We start from the raw sequence: 12,849 nt of genomic DNA on the forward strand, positions 1-12,849 counted from the left end.
TCAAAATTTCTAATATGGAATTGAATTATTATTGAGGGGGAATAATTAATTAATAGATCACCAGTGCAGCCATCTTCACAGCCACTGTTTCACCCATTTTTGATGATCTCTCCTGATGCAGTTTTCTGTGACGATACAGATCATCTGAAGTCTATTATTATAATTATATTATGTGCATGCTCTGAGACTACGGACCAGACTTTGACAAACCGGTTTTCTGAGATTGTGTAGCTAACTATAAGGGCAGTTTTGGATGCTTTGTCCACGATGGATTTTATCTTTCCATTTGGGTTGCCATGGGAAGCCAGGCAATTGCTGAAGGATGTGTTGTACCTCTATGGAAAGTAACACACACGCAGTCCTGTCCATCCTATATTCTCATATTCTGCTATTATATTTGATATTAGCACTTCTCTCTGGCATATGCATTTCTCCTTAGCACGAACTGTCAAGTCTCATGATTCCTCAAGCTGTTTAGGACAACTGAAATAATGATGTTTGACCATGCTTCATAAAAGTGCTTTGCCTTTTTTTTACTTGATTGGAGCATCACAATAAAAAAAGTCATACAATTAACATTTTTACTCAACTAGTCTCTTTTAAGACATTTTCTTTTCACTTTGCCTAGTTTTCCTTTTTGTTTTGTTAAGGAGGAAACATCTCGATTCCATGATTTCAATGGGGAGGACTTCATCAAGTTTTGGTTGCAGTCTATTTATACTTATGCAGCACAAGATTCCACTAATGATAAAGGATATCCACCAATCTTCATCATTGGGACACACAAAAGTGATTCAACAGTTGTAAGATATACTTTATTTTAATAATGGTTTAAATAATGCTGTGTCAATTCATCTACACAGTATAGCTGAGCAGCTGTAATCTTAGTATTTCTCTTCCTGCTTCCACTTTTTGTGTCCTTTTTGTTTGTTGTTTAAACTAAATGACCCAATTAATCTGTAATAAAAGGCATTTCTTCCATTCTGCATGGTATTAGATTAAGGGGTCCCTGCAGGTAATCTGTTATTTTTCTATTTGATAACTCTGTCCTTTTCATTGGTCACAATGTGCACTTTATTATGAACTCATTAATGGGAAATTTGACTACTTTTCGTGAAGTTTGAAAGACTTTTTCCTGGTTGGACAAATTTATGTTTTGATAGGTTATAAACTACCACTCTTCAAATAATTTTTGTAATATATAGATCACTGTCTTGTTGCAAAATAAAACGGAACTTAAAACTTTTCCTTGGTAATGGTGTATCATGTGACGTATAAAAGAACTGTGTTGTCATTCGTATGTAGGGGTGACTTAGTATGGATTGATATATTAAAGGATCCTTACATGTATAATGTGCATAATTATGTGTACGATTTTGAATGTGTACAGGAAGATGTACACGTTTGTGTTCCTCCATTACCAGCCACTTAGTGGCAAGTTTTCTTATTGTGATTACCTTCTGTATGTTTCAGGAGGATTGTGAAGCTGTGAAGCGTAAAATCTTTGGCATATTAGAAGGGCAGAAATATGAGAAATATGTTAGACGACAATTTCATTTCCTTGAGAATGACCCAACAAAGCAGCAGCAGCCATCTGATGAGCAGGTAAATATGAACACATGCTGCTTATTTTATTTCGGTTTATTGGAATTTAACCCTGATGATGTGGACTTGAGTTGAATGTCAACAATCAACAACATGAATGAGGTAATAAAATTCAGAACCATGCTGAATATAGGAAGGCAATGATGGATAACCATTCACATCTACTGGCAGCCTTGCAATACTTTCTTAACACAATTAGCTGTTGTGATCAAGTTGACCTACGGAAATGACTGAGTTTAATTTTGCTACTATGACAATAGAAATGTTCAAATTATTGGAAAATCATTGTATGACTTGTGAGTTTTGTTACATATCTCTAAAAAGATTTTTTGCCTCAGTTGAATATGGCATTTTGTGTTGAAAAAATAGGTATAAATTATCAGTTTTTAATATGAATTCATACACTCTTAGATAGTGAGAACCAATCAGAGCATAAATATTGTATAATTGCACGCGGGCGCACACTCCGCGTAGTATGCACAGTGCTTTCGGTCGCGTTCATTTTTTCTTGCGGGTTGATGCATTTATATTTGCTTGTATTTTCCAACACTTAAATGACAATTTTGTTATTAAAATAACAAAAATCACATGATTTTTTCTTGTGTATGAAATAATGGTTAATAAATTCCGTTTTTTAAAGTTGCAAATCTTTTAAAAACTAGATTGTCTCAGCAGCAGGGGACATTAGGCTGTCATGTGCATCTAGGTGTAGAGGCTTATCCTCTTATTCCCACTTGAGCATTCTCAAGTACACTTAAAGTTTTTGGTCTCCTGGTCAATTCAGTTTTAATTTAGGGGTTGTTGTTATGTTGTTATAGCAACAAGCTCAGTTTTTCTGTCCAGTCAGCTGTCACTTTAGTGGTGTGCAGCCATTCAGGTCTCCGCCTTATTTTTTCATTCCTTTGTTATGTCCATAGTTCTCCTAGTGATGCACTTGCAATTGTTCCTTCGATCTTGATGGACCAAAATCCCACCCACCCTCCCAAAAGCTGGAAGGGTGAATCAGTTAACTAAATATGGTTAAAGATACTCCAATAAAATGGTATGTCCAATTATGCTGCTTTATGCTTAAAAATAGAGGCTTTGTATGGAATTTCTTCAAATCTTGAAGAATATCATTAGTAGATTGTCTCCACTCTCTACTGCATTTTATAGAAGGGGAATGAATGCTTTGTATGGAGTTTCTTCAAAACCTGAAGAATCTCGTCAGTAGATTGTCTCCACTTTCTACTGCGTTTTTTATAGAGGGTGGTGGAGTTTCTTCAAAACCTGAAGAATCTCGGCCAGTAGATTGTCTCCACTTTCTACCGCGCTTTTATAGAGGGTGGGGAGTTTCTTCGAAACCTGAAGAATCTCGTCAGTAGATTGTCTCCACTTTCTACTGCGTTTTATGGTATTGATTGGTTTTATTGGGCTATTGAATGCTTTGTATGGAGTTTCTTCAAAACCTGAAGAATCTCGTCAGTAGATTGTCTCCACTTTCTACTGCGTTTTATGGTATTACCGGTAAATGGGTTTATTGGGCTATTGAAAGCTTTGTAAGGAGTTTCTTCAAAACCTGAAGAATCTCGTAAGTAGATTGTCTCCACTTTCTACTGCGTTTTTATAGAGGGTGGTGGAGTTTCTTCAAAACCTGAAGAATCTCGTCAGTAGATTGTCTCCACTTTTTACTGCGTTTTTATTGAGGGTGGTGGAGTTTCTTCAAAACCTGAAGAATCTCGTCAGTAGATTGTCTCCACTTTCTACCGCATTTTATAGTGGGCTATTGGTTGCCTTCATGCTTTCCTCCCTTTCTACTGCGTTTTTTATACCAGGGTTATAAATGCTTTGTTGCTTATTTGGAGTATCTTTATTTACTTGGTTGTAAAAACCGGTGGATTTAATATATTATATATCAGTAAATGGTTTAAGCATTGATGCCAGATCTTGCTGAATACAAAATGTTCGTTTGCTACTGTTGGCATTGTTTATTCTTTTGGAGATTTCTAATTATTTAATTGCGGTTAAAAATGCTGTTTTCCAATCCAATCCTCTGTTTGATCCAAAGATGTATCTGTTTAAGATATGCTTAAGATTTGCTTAAGATGAAATTGGTTAAATGTGATTCAGAAGTCAACTTTTATTTGTCCAGCCTGTATGGTTGGCTTGTACACATTTTTCCAATAATTTGTGTGTTTATTGATTTATATGAAGATAATCAATAATTCCAAATGCTTGCTGCAATTAATTATCGCAATGTATATAATTTGTTTAATTGATATGAAATCTGTTATTATCTCAATATAGTCTTAATTTCTATGAGATTGTGAAATTATTATAAATAAGCTTATGTGTATTAAATGGTCCTCATGATCGTGGGGGCAATGCGGAGTCTATTCTTTGCGTTGTTGTGCTTTCCTGCTGTCTGAAGACAATCACTTATTGCTCGAGAAATTGTATAAAATAATGCACTTGTACTGAGAGGTTGATGCATCTAATGCACTCCCACCTGCGCATCAACATCTCAGCAGCATGCATTATTTTGTACAATTTCTCTCTCAACAAGTGATACTCATTTATTAACCTATAAATATTTGATGCAATTTATATTTTCAGGCATTTAAGGCCACAAAAGTTGCTCTTGCAACGGCAGCAATTAATGCACCTCACATGAAAGAGGAGTACCCCATCAAATGGATTCAGTTTCATAAAGCTGTAATTAAAGGCTGTGACAGCACACCCTACAAGACATTAGATGAGGTACATTAAACTTAAAATATTTCTCTGCTGTATACATTTTATTAATTACAAGTTATTAATTAGACCTCATTGATTGAGAGGAACATGTGGTTGCTAGTTCGCATTGTACAGTGGCGGCACTACTGGGGAAGTTTGCCTTCCCCCCCACTTTTAAGGCAAAAAAAACCCAAATTACAAAATTTTCCACTTTTTGCTTCAATTTTGTGCAAAATGTGTTTATTTTGCGCCCTCTGAAATTCACTTTGCCAAGGTTTTCAAACGCTGTTTACTCATAACAGTAATTTTGTGTATTCAGCACTCTGCCCTGTTCATAATGATATCGTACCCCCCCCCCCCTCCGTTTGCAGCCTAAATCTACAACAAAAATTACAAGTCTCATGTAATTTCATTCATATTTTAATTTTATGCAGACACGAAAGTTAGCAGCAGATGAATGTCACATAACAGATGAGTCACAGTTTACCACCATGCTGGGTCTGTATCATGATTTGGGAACCATCATCTGGTTTGGAGACGATAAGATCTTGAAGAATACTGTCATCTTGAACCCGCAGTGGCTCATTGATGTGTTCAAAGCAGTTATTACAGTTTTACCTCATGAAAAGCAGGCAAGTCAAGTCACTTTTGCTCATTTTAGACCTTCCATACATGGATTTTCTGTTTGTTCTTCAGAATCAATTTGTACCGAAACTCCTTCTCACAATGCAATATGCATAAAAGTAGGTAATGGTGTCTCCAACGAACAAGGTACAAAACACACCAATTATCAAAAGATGATACAACAGGATACCTACAATATATGAAAACAGAAAGACTTGAGCCTGGTATGCCAACTTGATGTGGGGCACAAGACACAGATTTATTTATTTATTTATTTCATTCTTATTTAACCTGGGTTGACCTTTCAATGCACTGGCATTGTTCTCCCAAGGTGCCCATAAAGATAGATAAAAACTAATGCAGTATGCGAACCATGGAAGTGTACACTGACACTGCACTAGTAAATATTCATAGACAAAAGTTCACACAAAATTTATTTATTATACAACCAACGTTTCAAGCAGATAAACTTTTCTTTCTGTTTAAATATGCGTAAGGAAATGGATTAATCTCCCATCTGTATCTATTGTTATGCAATACGCCTATTACCTTGTGGGAAGGAAATTCAATACAAATTAACTTCCAGTAGAGAAACCCAAGAGCCACATATTCCTTTCACTCATCTCTTGTCTGTCAGTGTAACAACATGAATACATAAATTTTGAATATAAATATAATAAGTTAATAAATGCGTATCACTTGTTGGGAGTGAAATTGTACGAAATAATGCACGGGTACTGAGATGTTGATGCGTCTAATGCATAAGCCCCAAAGGGGAAGTGCATTAGACGCATCAACATCTCAGTACAAGTGCATTGTTTTGTACAATTTCTCGAGCAACAAGTGATACGCATTTATTAACCTATTTCATACACAAGAAAAATATATATGATTTTTGCTATTTTTATAACAAAATTGACTCTAAAAATGTGTTTCAAAAGCACTGCACGTCGTACGTGGAGTGCACCCGTGCAAAAAAAAAAAAAAAATTGTCCCAGAAAAAATTACAGAGCAAATAAAATTGAGCGTAAGTCGAGAAATAGACACCAGAATCATAAAATTGAAAATGTACCGCATAGCTTAAATTATTTTGTTGTGCATCGCATACGAAAATTTTATTTGATTCGGTTGACTGGTTGCAAAGAAATGAACAATTAAATAATGCGCGCATCAATTCAGTTCATTCCAAGTTTGATCAATAGACGCTTTTTTCATACTCGCTCACCGCTGCCTAAAGTGTGTGTATCTCATTAAATTTAGTCCATATTATCTATTTTATAATCGAACGGTGTTATGTCATTCATGCTTTCTAAAGATGAATAACAGTTTGTCCGTAAAACTTTGATTTCTGCAATTGGAAGCTTTCCAACTTCAATTCTTCATGTTGTGCAAATATGTTATATTTTAACTTTCCAAAGAACATTTGAGACAAGAATAACAATGATCAAGTGCTTACAGCTTTACATGTGATTTTTGATTCCAATATCATTACTGTCAAAGTTTTAAAGGATTTAAACTTTGCATTACGATTTCTTGAAAATATTCCAAAAACATTAATGTGTGTGAGAAATTTTTAAGCCAGCCGGAATTCTTTATGCAATAATTCTTTATGCAACATTAACGAAAAATATATATTTACAAGTAGGCCTACCGAGCATTATCTTACAAACAAGCTTTCATTTTCAATATCGTGCCGGTTTTCAAATTTGAACAAAACCTAATTAAATGTTTTACAAGAAACAAATTGTTCAAAAAGAACAAGTATTTCAAAGAAGAAAATATGAAGCCCATTGACAGTTAATAATTAGTGTGCATTATGTTGAATGATCTTTCTTTCAAACTTGGAATGAAGTGAATTGACACATGCGTTATGTAATCGCTCATTTCTTCGCGATCAGTCAACCGATTCCAGCGAAATTGGCATATGAGATGCAGAATAAGATACACGCTGATGTTTAAATTTTTGGATTCTGATGTCTATTTCTCGACTTACGTTCAAATTTGTTCGCTGGTAATTTTATCTGGGACAACCTGTATACACATTCAATGCATGTTTTGTATTTTTCTAATGTTTGCTGTGATTGGTTCTCACTATCTAAGAATGTATGAATACATTTTAATCAATTGTAAGTGATTAACCCTAATACCAGAGAGAAACGAAAAAGGAGAGAAGATGAACAAAGAAGTCACTTGGCACCCCGGGATTCGAACCTTAGGCCCCTCGCATACCAAGTACATGATCCCCGGCTGGTAGCCACAGGGGTTGCGCTTCCCTGAGCATGTAGCACTTATGGTGATTGCGTGGCTATCACTGTGGTGTTTTGAGGTCATCTAGGAAAATATGTTGACTAACCCTAACACCGGACACTGCTTTTTGCTATCAGAAGTTAAAGCAGAAACGAAAAAGGAGAGAATATGAAAAAGAAATCACTTGGCACCCCTGGTCGAACCTTAGACCCCCGCATGCCAAGCACACAATCCCCGGCCGGTAGCCACAGGGGTTGTGCATATAGCACTAAGGGTGATTGCGTTATTGCATCCCGTGGGATCATGCATGCGCCGTGATTATCACTGTGGTGTTTTGTGGTTTCTAGCCGTGTTAGGGTTAAATGTGTCTGCATGCATATGTTTGTTGGTCATATATCTGAGTGGGGGTGTGTGTGTCTTGGACTTCATCTCATGCCATTCTTGCACATATTGACATTATGAATAGGCAAGAGGAAGTGAAGACTTTAACCAAAACGTAATCATTTTACAGGATCCTGAGTTTGTCAAGATGTGGCAGGAACTTCGAGACCGTGGTATTCTGAGAAACAAACTCATAGACCATGTGTGGAAGGATTGGATTGGTATCAAGCAGGATCTACTGGAGTTGATGGGAAGATTTGACTTGCTGTTTAGACAACCTACAGAGGTAAGCACAGTTTATTTCTCTGTTTGAAAAAAAGCAATCAAAGAGGAGAGTAAATAAATCATTATGTTCATTTTATAGCAATTGTTGATAGTTAACCACAGATAATATGAGGATTGATATCTGTTGAATAAGACCATTCAAATATAAACTCAGTTTAATAAATATCATCTTGTGGCAATATGTAGTAATACAGACTTCTAGCAGAGAAAATTGTTTGTCTAAGGAACAACCCAAAAGTTAAACGATATCCTATAAGCAAAAGTGGGTTTGTTAGGAGGCTGGACGTCCCCTCCCTCCCTGTAAACGTAAGTGTGAAACCTCACAACTTTGACCAATATTTTATAAACTAGTTTTTTATAAACATGATCGGACTTTTGGAACCAATCCCCCAAACAAAAGTACTTTCATTTATAGGACATCATTTAACTTTTGGTTTGTTCTCTTATGTACACAGGAGCAACAACCAGAATATTGTGTGCCTGCATGTCTGCATCCAAAGACAGGAGATATGGATATAACTGATGGTATATTCTATGCGGACTTTGACACCTTTCTACCAGGTAAGTACTGTACTGTATGATGCTTGTATATTTTGGGGGTTGAGAACCATTGTGAGTTAGGACTGTCTGGTTCTCAACATTCAACTTGTTTATAATGCAGTTATCTGGTAAAGTTCCTTCTTGATCTGAAATCTAATACCATCTAAGTCAAGTTCTATTGTCATTAAGTTTGGAATTTCAAATATTACATACAATTAATCTATGAACTGTTGATTGGTGTTGTTTTTTCAGATGGTTTCTTTCATCGAGTACTTGTACACTTCGCACGTTGGTCATCTCAACACACAGAGAAAGCCCCCAAGGTATTCTACCGCTCGTGTGAATCATTCGTAGGCCTCCAGAACAATACACATGAGTGCTCTGTGCAGATGATTCAAAGTAGTAAAAATAACACCGCATGCATCAAGGTATGTTTTGATTAATAAAACTGACATATTTACTTGTTATTATATACATGTATTAATATATATATCAAAATCAATTCTGTTGGTTTTCCAGTTGCAAAACACTTCAATTCCCCATCTAATTGCAAAATCACTGATTTTAGTGTCACTGGTGTCATTCTTTGCCATGGCTCCACAATTAAGCAGCGCCTTGAAGCCGAGCACCGTGTCATATCAGTACGACGGCAACTTCATGACCTCTTTTGTTCGACAGAAAATTTATACGGGTTGGTGAACAAGAGTTACGTAACAAAATGTTGAAATTTTAGCCGGCAAACACGTTTTATCAAAATAGCTCCAGAAATGGAAGACACTGGTCGTATATTGCTCCATTTATGTACCCTGACCACAGATAAGATATCAAACATTTGTGTAAAGCAACAAATAACTTGTAAAAGTTGAATTAAATGGAAAATAAAGAAGCTTGAACATGTCCAAAGTAGCTCGGAAAATGAGAAAAATTGCATGTCACGAATACAAAAATGTTCATATCAAGCAAGAAAAAGCGCCGGAATAAAAAATGTGTGTCATGTTATAGAATACCTAAAGTTAGCTTGCCTGAAAATTTTATGAATTTTGGTTGGGGTATATTCTTAGTCGTATATTGAACATGTTGAAATGTTTATCTTTGTGCGTGACTACTGTCACGCGATATATTGTACGGCCGATGTTTTCCTGCAAAGAAACTTTCATTGCCAATTTATTGTCCATTGTTACCTTGAAAATAATACTCCTAACGTTTAAACAATTTTAAAGTCAGCATAAAGGTTTGTGTTACATTATTTGGATGGTGTTAATTCATTCCAGAAATAGAATACACAAGTATCTATCAAATCACTGGTATGGCTAGCCTTAGTGGTAAATACCGGGGGTCAATATTTGGAAGTTCGATCTTGGTTCGAACCCCGCTAGCACCTCTCTTTGATTTTTGATTTTATTTTAACTCATTTTTTAAAATCCTAGTTTTCATATTTTTATTAAAGCCACAATATACGATTTCGGGCAAATTTGAAGTTTTGTTATTCCAAAAATTATAACAATATTTATAATATTAATAAATAACTGTCAGGAAGGTTTTCACATTACATTTGAAGCAGAAGTAGCGAGATAAAATGAAAGAAAACACCTAATATCTTGACTGCTTTAGTGTGGTGTTCTATGGGGGATTAAATAAGACATCAAAGTTAGTTGCTCTATCTATAGAAAACGAACTTGGCTGATTCCAATTAGGTGTAATCATGGTAATCCGAGGTGTAAGTTGGACATTGTGTAAAAATGACAAATATGCCAAAATATTAGGTTTGAAATTCGTGCATCTCGTGATTTAATATACTATGCATAAAAGCTCATAAAATATGTTGTCGATAGGGGAGGGGTCTAGTCCAATTAAAAAATTGTGAAAATCTGTGTTGACGTTCCTTTATTTGATAAGCCTATATATAATCTTGAACTTTTAAATATTAGAGAGATTGCGATTTCCAAACGTAGACATCGGACATACGTTGATCTATTCAAAACCACTCTCCTGTATCGAAGCGAGGTCATGTATTTAGCTATTTTTGAAGATATTCCACGTGCGAAATCGACGTAGATACATCGTTGAAAATGCACAAAGTTTGTCCATTTCACAATATGTTAAAGACAGTCAAAGATAATGAACATACGAAGGAAAGTCTAATTATTATTATGATCCTTTTTGTTTGTAACAAATCATTATAATAAAGGTACAACGATGTGTTAACAATGGACTAAATTTAAATGCAATATTCATACGCAGAGATTGTCTATTGAAATGTGTGTGATACTTTGCGTATAAAAAATTACCTTGCGATTTGACATTTTGGACTCAACGTAGCATTAAAACGTACGTTCCACCATGCTTCCACGTGGAAATAGGCTGATTTTACCTCGCGTCTAGGTAAAGGAAACATAGAGAACGAGTGTTTCTCTACAAATGTTATAGTCAAAATATCATGTGTTTTTTGTACAGCTGAGGGGTGGTGCAATAACTTTGTGTATCCCCGAGGTGGTGAAGTATTATAGGGGTGGGGGGCAAAGATTGGTTGGCAGGTCAAAAGGGGGAGCAAGCATTTTTTTGCAGGTCGAAAGTTGGGTGGGGGAGGGCAAGGAAATTTTGGCTCAGATATTTTAGGAACATTAGGAACACGTTCAAATATGCACAATTCCTGATCGGTTATTTTTATTTATTTATTTATTTGTCTGGCGCTCTAGCTGAAATACAGCAAGATAATGTAAGATAGTAAATGTAAACCTGTATTTTAGCTAGAGTATCTCGAGCTAATGAACACGACCTTTTCCAAAGCCTATGTAAATGAGTCATTGTGAATTAAAGCTGAGTTTATTCACCGCAGAAGTGACATAATTAATCGGATTAACTACCATAGCAATAGATGAATACAATTTTTATTATATCGCCCTGCACTACAACGTTCACGCGCTACCTATGCATTGAACCATAGATGTCAAAGAAAGGATGTTCACTCGCACCTATAAGATTAGTATTTTTGAAAAGAGCTGTATTGTATTCAATCTATGTTTGCAGACATACACAGGTGATTAGTGCAATCTGCTTGTGTTGGCATGGTTGGGCGATCTATTCAAACATTGTATTCATCTATTGCGATTATTACGTCACTTCTTAACTTATAGAGGCCCTGCATTCTTTTATCGATTGGCTCCAAACAAAGGATTTGAACCGGTGTCCTTCACCGTAGTTATGGCGGAGTGCAGTTCAACAAAAGCATGATTGCAATCTACCATGACATTTCGGCTCACACACATAAGAAATGCACTACGATAAAATAGGTTGATGAAAACAGTGCAACACTGAGAGCATTAATGCCCAAAATTGAAAAGCTGTATAATTTATAAACAATATACACTACACATAAAAAATACTACTACAAGGGATTTTCAACATATAAGAATCCAAACAATCAAGTACCAACATGCACAGTTTTGTCCTTATATCACTTTTGGATTTATAACAAAATGTTTTCAAGCCTCTATCGTGATTGGCAGCTGCATAAGACATCTCTTTGATAGCTGATAATGCCCATCTATTCACCAAGTGGCTATTAACTGATGAGCACTGTCATTATGCTAATATGAAATCATTGTTTATCAACAAAGGCGAGGGACTCGTCTGTCGATATGCTCAAACAAACCGCTACACTGTTCAATGGCTTTCTTGTACTATATGAAATATGGTGGGCGATTTGAAATGCACGTGCCCTGAGCAAACTACAATGCGACGCACACTGCAGGGTAAAGAACAATGGAAATTGTCATAATTTATGCAGCATACTGCCGGGCAATGACGTCACATGTCAAGTGGTCTATACCCGATCAATGTTGGAGTTGCCTATAGCCTATATGTTTAAAATTCAATATGGCTACCGAACTGTCATGTGGTCCAGTGGATTAGTGCGCTGGACTTCTGTATTCTGTATGTAGCAGCGGCGTGGGTTCGAGGCCCACCTGTGCCGAACTGAAATTCCATTTTTTAATATTAGGGAAATGAGACTGGGCGAATTTATGTATGATGTTGAGAGGATTAAGATCCCTTTATTGATCCCTGACCCCACCGACTACCCCGGGCTGATTTCATGCAAAACAAATCACCAGATGACTGACTATAGGATATAGCGCCACAACACGAAAGCGTTGGTAAAGTATGTGGCCTCACTGCAATACATAGCTACATAAAAACGTACGTGTTAACGTACGTAAAAACGTACGTCCTACGTCACGTTTGGAAAATCGCAATCTCTCTATTACTTAAGTTTGACATGCTTTATTTGAAATTATTTCATATTGAAAACTATTGAACTTAAATGCAATTTTTAAAAAGATATCAAATCGAATGTAGGATTAGGCCTAAATATGAAATACTTAGCAACAAAAAATAAATCATGAAAAAAGTGGGCCTTCAAGCTGACATTCATTAGGCCTATATTATTAAAGA

Source organism: Amphiura filiformis, chromosome 19, assembly GCF_039555335.1.
Source record: "Amphiura filiformis chromosome 19, Afil_fr2py, whole genome shotgun sequence".
Classification (NCBI taxonomy): Eukaryota; Metazoa; Echinodermata; class Ophiuroidea; order Amphilepidida; family Amphiuridae; genus Amphiura; species Amphiura filiformis.